Source organism: Pangasianodon hypophthalmus, chromosome 26 (genome assembly GCF_027358585.1).
Source record: "Pangasianodon hypophthalmus isolate fPanHyp1 chromosome 26, fPanHyp1.pri, whole genome shotgun sequence".
Taxonomy (NCBI): Eukaryota; Metazoa; Chordata; class Actinopteri; order Siluriformes; family Pangasiidae; genus Pangasianodon; species Pangasianodon hypophthalmus.
The window spans coordinates 4,964,363-4,974,711 of NC_069735.1; positions in this window are offsets into that span (position 1 = coordinate 4,964,363).

The following is a 10,349-nucleotide window of genomic DNA, read 5'->3' on the forward strand; positions in this document are numbered from 1 at the left end:
TGAAAACTAGCAGTTTAAAGGTTAAAATCATGACGGCTTACATTTTCCATCCTAACTAGCTGCGTTTTCACCGCCTAAATCGCGATTTCACCGCCTAATGCACCAAATTGTGTGAGCGCATGCAATGCAATGTGTTAGAGTATGAGATTGAAGAGTGTTAGGTGTAAAGGAGAGAGCGGCACAACCTAACGCTTTTTGTTTTCTCAAGTTTGTGGAAAAGCATTTTTCTTTTTTCACATTAATTTTACAAATATATGGTACAAATACGTGGTCTTGTTTTATGAATAAAACAACGGAAAGAAGTGAAATGTTAGAACGTGCCCAAAAGGTGGAGCACGTTGTATCTTAAAATCCCCCTCTAACAACTTAATCTGATTTTAAAAAAAAAAAAAAAAAAAAAAAAACATACAGGATAAATTATGATATTGTCAGTAAAAACATTTATTAACTTATAAAACCATAAAGTCATCTGAAATAATTTTGTATATATTTTATATGAAATAATTAAGTTTTAAAAAATAAATTAATTTACATACAACATATTTTACCGCTTGACAATGAACACAGAACAAAGCCAACATAATGAAGGCAAAGAGAGGCAAACACACACACACACACACACACACACAAACCTTTAACAAAACATACAAATCTCAACACAGCAGAACCATGCCTCCAAACATAGCTGTCACAGATCATGAGAAAAACAGCTGGGAGTACTGAAAAATTAGTACTGAAAAAATATCATTCTGATATTTTTCTGATTTTCATTTTGAACAGTTCACTGCAATTAAACTACTAAGCAATTTATTCATAGTCACCGTCACATTCGTGACACATGTGGTTGAACCGTCTGTGAACATCTCATGTGCCCATTGGTCACAATAGCAATAGTTGCTCCCCGAGCTGTGAGGTGGTGAAATCCTCTCCACACACCTGGCAGTACCAGCTCTCCACCGAAGCTTGATTTTGTTTTGTGTTATTTATTCGTGATAAATCTATGGCGTGTCACATGACAGATTCCATAGCTCCTAAATTAATTTACCTCTTATTGACTTTCCCCTCAGTACTTCATATCCTGCCATTGACAAAACAGCCGCAGGTACGCCCCTGTCTGTCTTCCTTCCTTTCCCATTTAAACTTGCTCAAAAGCATTTTCAGCCCCTAATGCAAACATTTGTAAGCACACAGATATTCGTTGAGAAAGCAGTGTGCTAGAGCATATTGGATGAAACGATTGTTTCTTTCTACCCATGATTTTTTCACGTTTTTCACTTTTATCACGTCATTATCAAAATATGAATTTTATTATAAACAATCATGGTATATATACCCTTTCCGAATTTACAGTGGGAAACAACTTCTAATAAAAGTATGACACTTAAGATCATGTATGCGTTTGCATGAAAATATGCAAACGCATACTCCTAACAATGTGAAAAACAGGCTTTGCTAAAACGCATTTTCAGCGTGTACACTGAAAAGAATTTGGAGTAGGATTTACTTGAAAAAAGCTTGGAAACAATTTTCACTCAGAAAAGGCTTGTAAATTTACAAAAATCTGCCAAGTAAAAGCCTATCCATAATTATAAGTAAAGTTTACTTGGGAATTCCCAGTAAATTTTATTGACTCTTTGTTTGTACATTTTACTTAAGTAATGCTTATAAATATATTATGATTTATTGCATTTTTTTTACATAAGAGTCCTAGTTATCTTTTAGTTATCCTGAGTAACCTTTACTTTAAATATTATTTAAAACATTACTTAATATGATTTACTACTACTACTACATTACTTAATAAGATTTACTACTACTACAACATACTACTGATGTTTTCAACAAAAAAACACTGACATACATACCTTGAGTACTTTTATTTGAATTAAACTCTTGAAAAAACAGATTAAACAAATGGAATGATAAAACAAATGGACAAAAATGAATGGACACATTCATTAAAATTAACTGCTGTTGGCCGAAAACATGGCCAAAATGATTCAGCATCTTTATCCTATCACAGATGTTTCAATGTTTTTTTGTGTATATAACAGAGCACAACAATTTAACGTGAGATGCTTAACTGTGATCTTACATACAACACTGTGATAATACAAATAAACCTCTGCTTCTGATTTCTTTAGCAGCACTGCATTACTTACATTACACTGCATTACAATGTTTCTGTTAAACAGTATAGTACAAACTTTGCTCTAATTTACATTAACAAACCTTTTTAGAACATTCTCACTTGCAGAACAAATGACCAAATGCAAAAAGCCCAAGAAAGATTTTCTGAAAGACTTCAAATGTGTTTCTCAGCTTTGGGGGATAGCTTAAGTTCAGGGAGTAAATGAAGCCCATGAGCAGAAGGCATGCATTTGTGAGATTCTTACATCCCAACAGCACCTCAGTTCCCTCAATGACGATTATGACGTCAGCTATGTTGGCATCTTCCTCTCCTGCAGTGCAACGATCTTCATTACATGATTGGTGAAGCTATCTTTAATCTTGTCTCTGCTGACATCCTGTCAAATACACAAATAAGAGCAAAGTGGTTACAATACTGTATAGTAAGTTGCATGTTTTCTTTAATTTTATGTGATAAGTGCACAGAGGATTTGGTCTCACCATCGAGTCTGTCTATTATAATATGAAGAAAGAGATAAAACTAAGACAGAACTGGGGATTTGGTCTCACCATCATTAAATCTGTTATTACATGAAGAAAGAGGGAAAAAATTAAGACAGACTAAATCTAGAAGAACTGTGTCTGCAAGACACTTAAACTACCTGCAAAGCTACAGTACTGTAAAAAGTTTTAGGCACTTGTGTAAAAATTCTGTAAAGTGGGGGTGCCTTTAAAATGCTTTCATAAATTGGTTTTCATTTACCTTCTATTGACTAAATCAATATTTGGTGTGATCACCCTTTGCACCCTTTGTCCTAGGTATGCTTGATATAGTTTTTCAGGTAGCTTTGCATGTAAGTTTTTTAAGCATTTTGCAAACATTGCCACAGTTTTTCTTGATTTAGGCTGTCTTAGTTTTATCTCTTTCTTCATATTATAATAGACAGACGCGATGGTGAGACGCACCAACTGTTGTCAGACTACCTGTGCGTACAAAAATCTCACTGTATTATTACAAATAATTGCAAAATGAATCTTTAGGAATGTAAACTGATATTTCATATACTGACAAACTACAGCACAAAGATATAAAAAGTAAAAATCATTTTTTGGGGATGAAAACACTAATGTGCCTTAGACTTTTGCAGTACTGTACATATTTGGAGTCAAAACAAAATTTGAATTTATCTATTAATGTAGGCTTCAATGAGCTCCTCAGATGATTCTTCCAGATAGGGAAGCAGGCAGCGAATCACAGCATCTCGCTTATCTTCAACTTGCTGTTAAAAACAAAAGTAAATTGCAGCGAACATTAACAGGGTACAAAAGTAAATTGCAGCGAACATTAACAGGGTACATCTTACAACTGCATGTCTATAAAGTCAGGAAGCAGCAGGATATCAGATGTGTAATATATACATTTACCTGGCTGAGTGACTCTAGCACACTAATTTTTATGCCTGCATCCCCACCCTTCATTTTAAACAAATCCAGGAGCTTTGGAGTGTAGAGGTCCAGTTTTTGCAGAAAGGTTGGCTCCAGGGGAATTGTGGTTATCCTTCTGAACTCATTCTTGATCTAAGACAAAGAGAAATAAATGTAACACATTTAAGATTTAGTAGTCAAATAAACACTTTTTTTGCCAACCACACACGCGCACACACACACACACACAATCATGCTATAGTAATGGAATTAAGATATTCAAAAAATCACTTTTTGCAGTGTAATGCACATACTTGTGCATACGGTTGAGAAAACATTTTCCATGATAATGTGAAAAACGTCTACTGACAGTATGTGTTTGCATGAAAAACGAAACCGTAGCGCCTGGAAACTTGCTAAAACGCATTTTCAGGACCTAATGCACAGACTTGTGTAAGCACATAAACATTCGTTTAGCTGTGCCATATGCTCTACCATATCTGATGATAAATGACTTTCTACCCATGATTTATCACGATTATTCTTTTTATCTTTTTATCACAATGTCAATTTTAATATAAACAATCAAGTTTCATGTCATTTTACATCGTAACAATGTGAAAAACCTCTACTGAATATGAGACACATCTGGCGACTTGAAACTCGCTAAAACGCATTTTCTGCGTCTAACGCGCACACTTGTGTAAAGCACATAGGCATTGTTTAGAAAACAACCATATCTGTAAAAAAAAAAAAAAAAAAAAAAAAAACCTTTCTATACACGATTTAGTCTTTTTTAGTTTTTTTTTTTTAGTCTGACCCCTTCTCCTCTCCTGACCTGCCTGACCCATCCTGATGGCCTACTTCTGGTTGGAGTTCTCATGCTGCTGGGGGTGGCCCCATATGGACGGCCTGAAGAACCGTTTGGATTGCTGGGGATGGTGCCGCTGGGGGCTGTGAAGATGGCTCGGGGATCTCATATGGGGAGTTGTACTGTGATTGCTTGGGATTTTCGACACATGATTTGTAACGATTTAGGTTTTTTTTTTTTTTTTTGCTGTGGTGGCTTTGGGACTGCAGTTGCCACGAGTAGCTTCGTATTCAGGACTCCATTCAATGGACAGTGGATAGATTTTAACCAACCGGACTTCTTGCGAAAACTGTGATGAGTTTACTGGTTGCACATTTGCACTATTTGTCCATATAGTACACAATAATAGAAGGGATTTATTTATCATTGCACCCAGATGAGGAACCCTTTTGAGTCTCTCAAAGTTTCTTCCTCATTCTCAGGGAGTTTTTCCTTGCCACCGTCACCTCTGGGGGATAAGTTCACATATTTACAAAATATTTTGAATCCATTTATTTCTGTAATGCTTCTTTGTGTCTATTGTTAAAAGCGCTATACAAATAAAATGGAATTGAATTGAATTTTTATCACTGTTATCAAAATATGATTTTTAAATTAAAGTTCATATCATAACTATGTGAAAAACTTTTGAAAGTATGACAAGGAAGTGTATAAAAACGGCTTTCCTGAAGCCCTAACGCCCTGATACGTGCTAAAACGCATTTTCAGCGCCTATTGCACGGTAAAAATTTGTAAACACATAATAAACATTCGTTGAGAGAAGTGTGTTCGAGCGTTGCACAGACTTGTAAACACATAATAAACATTCGTTGAGAGAAGTGTGTTCGAGCATATTTGATGAATAATGTGAAAAACCTCTACTGAAATTAATGTGAAAAATCTCTACTGAAATTATCAATTATATGGCACATGCTAAAACGCATGTTCTGTGCCTAATGCCTTACTTGTGTAAGGAAAACAATATGCTGTACCATATTTGATGAAACATGATTTTCGACACTTGATTTGTCAAGATTTTCTCTTTTTACATGTTATCATGTAAGAATTTTAATATTCTTACAATCTTGGTACACATCATAACAATGTGATAAACCTCTATTGAAAGTATGACACGTAAGTGCACCTGTGTATTTGCTTGAAAAAAGCATCACTGCTGCTCTGGCGTCTTGAAACTTTTTAAAACGAATTTTCAGCGCACAATTTACACATATATATGATATGCTGTACCATACTTGATGAAAAATGACTTTCAACACATGATTTGTCACGATTTAGCGTTTTTATCAATGTGTTCTCAAAATATGAATTTTAAACATTCACTTTTCACATCATTTTCTATCATAACAATGTGAAAACCCTCTACAGGCATTCGTTGAGAAAATAATATGCTGTTCTCAAAATATGAATTCTACTATAGTCGAGGAAAAATAACTTTCCACATTATTTGTCAGGATTTATTCTTTTTAATCATTACATTATCAAAATATGAATTTTAATTTTAATATGAGCGTCATGCCATTTTCCATCATAACAATATCAAAAACCTTTTCTGTGTGTACATATATATATATATATATATATATATATATATATATATATATATATATATATATATATATATATATATATATATATATACATATATATATATATATATGGTGCTGGGTGCGTGCAATATATATATATATATATAAAATAAAATGGATATATATATATATATGGTGCTGGGTGCGTTTCAAGTATGTGCATATTTGAAAAACGGCATTACTAACACTCTGGCACACGTATGTTTGCTTGAAAAACGGCATTACTAACACTCTGGCATCTTGAAACTTACTAATGCTGAAAATGCGCCTAATGCTGAAAATGCAGTAAATGCAGTACGTGCTTATTTGTGTAATCCATATATATATATATATATATATATATATATATATATATATATATATATATATATATATATGTATATATGGTTGTGTTTCGTTACTTGACCTTATTGTAGCTTTTTGTAAGCATTAGAGTAAGCACTTAGGCAGACGTTTAGAAAACAATATACTGCACCATAGTTAATGGAAAATCACTTTCTATCCATGATTTGTTAGGATTGAGTGATAACAATGGATTGAGTACAGCAGATCACTTTCTATACAGATCACTTTCTATACATGATTTGTTAGGATTGAGTTATCCCATCATGTGAAAAATCTCCTACGTATGTACATACGTATGTCAACGTAAGTGTTTCCATGAAGAACGGCTTTCCTGACTTTCTACAAATGATTTGTCAAGATTTATAATTTTAATTTTTTTAAATAAATTTTAATTTTTATAATTATGTTATCTTTTTATAATTATGTTGTCAAAATATGTTATTTATTAAAACAATTATGTTTCATATCATTTCCAACATAATGCTAAATTAAATATAGGAAAAGATGCGCACCTATGTATTTGCATGGAAGACGGCTTTCCTGCCCCTTTCCTAACACGCATTTTCAGCGACTTAGACGTGTGTGCATTAGGATGCACACACGTGTAAGTCATTTAGAAAACAATATGCTGTACCATAGTTGACAAAAAAATCACTTTCTATACATTATTTGTCAGGATTTATTCTTTTTATCAATAAATTATCAAAATATGAATTTTAATAATCATTCTTTATGTATAAACATATACACATGTATAAACATATACACATTCATTTTCCACCAAAACAATGTAAACAACCTCTACTGAAAGAGGTTGACAATGAAAGTAGCCCTGGGTATTTACATAAATCTTTTAAACCCCCTGATTTAAAAAAATCTGACTGCAATCCCTGTCAATTTTCCAACTATACACCAATATCAAACCTCCCCTTTGTCTCCAAGATTTTAGAAAAGGTTGTACCACAGCCGTTATGCTCATACCTACATGGTTGACGTTTTTCACATTATGATAGAAAATGAGCTGCTGTACCATAGTTTGTAAATAGTACCATAGTCTGCTGTACCATAGTTGATGAAAAATCACTTTCTAAACATGATACATTCATGAAATGTATCAGTCATTATTTAGGCTTCATCATAGCACAGAGACAGCGCTGGTTAAAGTAGTAAGTGGTAAATTTACTGGCCTCTGATCATGTCTCCTTGCTTGTGTTTGCTTGACCTTATTTCAGCTTTTGGTACCACTGTGGTACCAAAGCTTTGGTAGCTCCTTGATATGCTAGAACGATAGATAGATAGGCCCGCTTTCTCATTACGTACTAACTCTGCATGGCCTTTCTGTTTCATCATTTGCAACATAAAGGACCTTGCTTGTGATTATTGACTCCAGTGTTTCATTTGATGTAGATAATATATTGTATATAAATAGATAATATTTCTTTCATCTCAGAAATATTGCTAAGATTATAATATAATGTCACTACACGATGCAGAAAAATTTGTTCATGCTTTTGTTACCTTTAGGTTGGATTATTGTAATCCCTATACACCAATATCTGTCTGGATGTTCAGTATAAACAAAGCTCCAGTTAGTCCAGAATGCAGCATCGAGTGTCCTTACTAGCACCAGAACCATTGGCTCCAAATCAAATTTTGCATTGATTATAAAATACTTCTATTGACCTACAAAGCACTGAATGGTCTCACTCTGTACATGAGCAGACTTTATGATTTGTTATGCCTACTTCAATCAAAAGGTGCAGGCTATTTTTTTGGTACCTTGAATAATGAAGGCTACAGCAGGGGGTAGAACTTTCTCTTACAAAGCCCCACAGTTACTCCAATTAGCCTGCCTTCCAATTAGTGTTCAGGACCCAGACTCAGCCTCACTGGTCTTACACACACACAAAGTACATCTTTCATTAACCATTACGGGACAAAAAGCTTACCTAGCTTTGTCTCAAATAGCTAACATATCTCTCTCTCCCTCTTCCACAGTGAATAGGTTCAACAAAACAGACTTCATGTGAAAACTGTAATCAATTTCCTGGTTACACAATTGCACTATTTTTTCAGGTAGTACACAGTCACAGAAGGGATTTATTTATAATTGCACTATCTGTTGTCACCCAGATTCCCTTTTGAGTCTGGTTCCTCTCAAGGTTTCTTCCTCATATCGTTTCAGGGAGTTTTTCCATGCCAATGGATTTTTTCCATGCCAATGGATTTTTTTCCATGCCAATGGATTTTCCATGCCAATGGTTTTTCCAGACCATTATGGATAAATTCATACATTTACAATTTATATTCTGAATGTATTAATTTCTGTATAGCTGCTTTGACCATTGTTAAAAGTGCTATACAAATAAACTTCAAATTGAATTAAATTGAAACGAATGTGCATGTATGCTTTTTCAATTAACGATGCATTTTCTGCTGCTCTGACATCTTGAAACTCACTAAACACATTTTCAATGACTAATGCACACACTTGTTTAAGCACTTAAGCATTGAGTAAACAATCTGCTATACCATATTTGATGAAAAATCACTTTCTACACATCATTTGTCAGGATTTAGTCTTTTTTTCTTTATATGAAATATGATTTTCAATAGGAACAATCTTGTTTCATATCATTTTCCATCAAACAATCTAAAAAACCTCAACTGAATATATACTACCTATGTGTTTTCATGAAAAACAGCTTTCCTGTCCCTCTGGCACCTTGAAACTTTCTAAAGCGCATTTTCTCCACCTAATGCACACACACACACACACACACACACACACACACACACACACACACACACACACGTATAATCACATACAGAGTCATTTAGAAAACAATTTTGGCTGCTCCTTTTAGGGGTTGCCACAGCAGATCATTGACACAGCTTTTGCACCATCCTGACGCAACCCTCCCCAATTTTATAACAAAACACAAAAAACACGCAAACATACCCCAGAACGTAACAGTTGCACTCAGTGCACCCCAGTGGCTGGGGTTGGTTCCCTGGCTGGGAATCCAACCCAGGCTCCAGATTTGAGAGAGCTGTGGCCTAACCACTAGTTCTCCAAAATATTGTTTTAGAAAACAATATTTTGTACCATATTTTAAATTTATTTGAAATATAATGTCACTACACGAAGCAGAAAAATTTGTTCATGCTTTTGTTACCTCTAGGTTGTTCCAGTAGCTGCATAAAGTTAGTCCAGAACACAGCAGCGAGAGTCCTATTAACCTACTAAGCACTGAATGGTCTCATGCCTCAGTAAATTTTAGTCTTTTATGATCCATCATGCCTACTTCAATCAAAAGGTGAATGCTATTTTTGGGTACCTGAAGGCTACAGCAGGAGGGTAGAAGCCATACAGTCATGGAAGAACCTTCCAATTAGTGTTCAGGAGACAGATTCAGTCTCACTGTTTGAGTCCAGACTGAAAATGTATTTGTTCAGTATAACAAAACTTTTCGGAACCTTTTGTAAAGGCTTTTATTCAGCCTTTTATGAATAGTTGTTTTTTTCAGTAAAGGAGCAAACCTGGAGGGTTGACAGGCATAGAGTGTCGTGGTGAATTGGGATTTTTGGATGCTATCCAGCATCCAAACATCCCAACATCCCACTCTCACACGTTCATTCAGGCTTGCTGGCTGTGGAGTGTCTGGCTGCTTTATGACCCAGTGAACCTTCATGTCTGTGCTACCTTCTGGCTCTCCTTTTTAATTACATTGTCAAAGCTAGTCTTGGCAGAGTCCCTGCTTGCCCTCTGTACACAAAGTACATTGTCCTTAACCATTACGAGACAAAGAGCATACCTCACAATCCTCTATCTCAAACAACTAAACTCCCTCTCCCTTTCTCTCTCTCTCTCTTGCTCTGTCGCTCTCTCTGTCTCTCTCAAACTCATGCTGCTCCTGAGACAATTGACAATTTACACTACAATTTACACTACATTCTACTAGAACCCAAATGAAGAAGGGTTCCCTTTT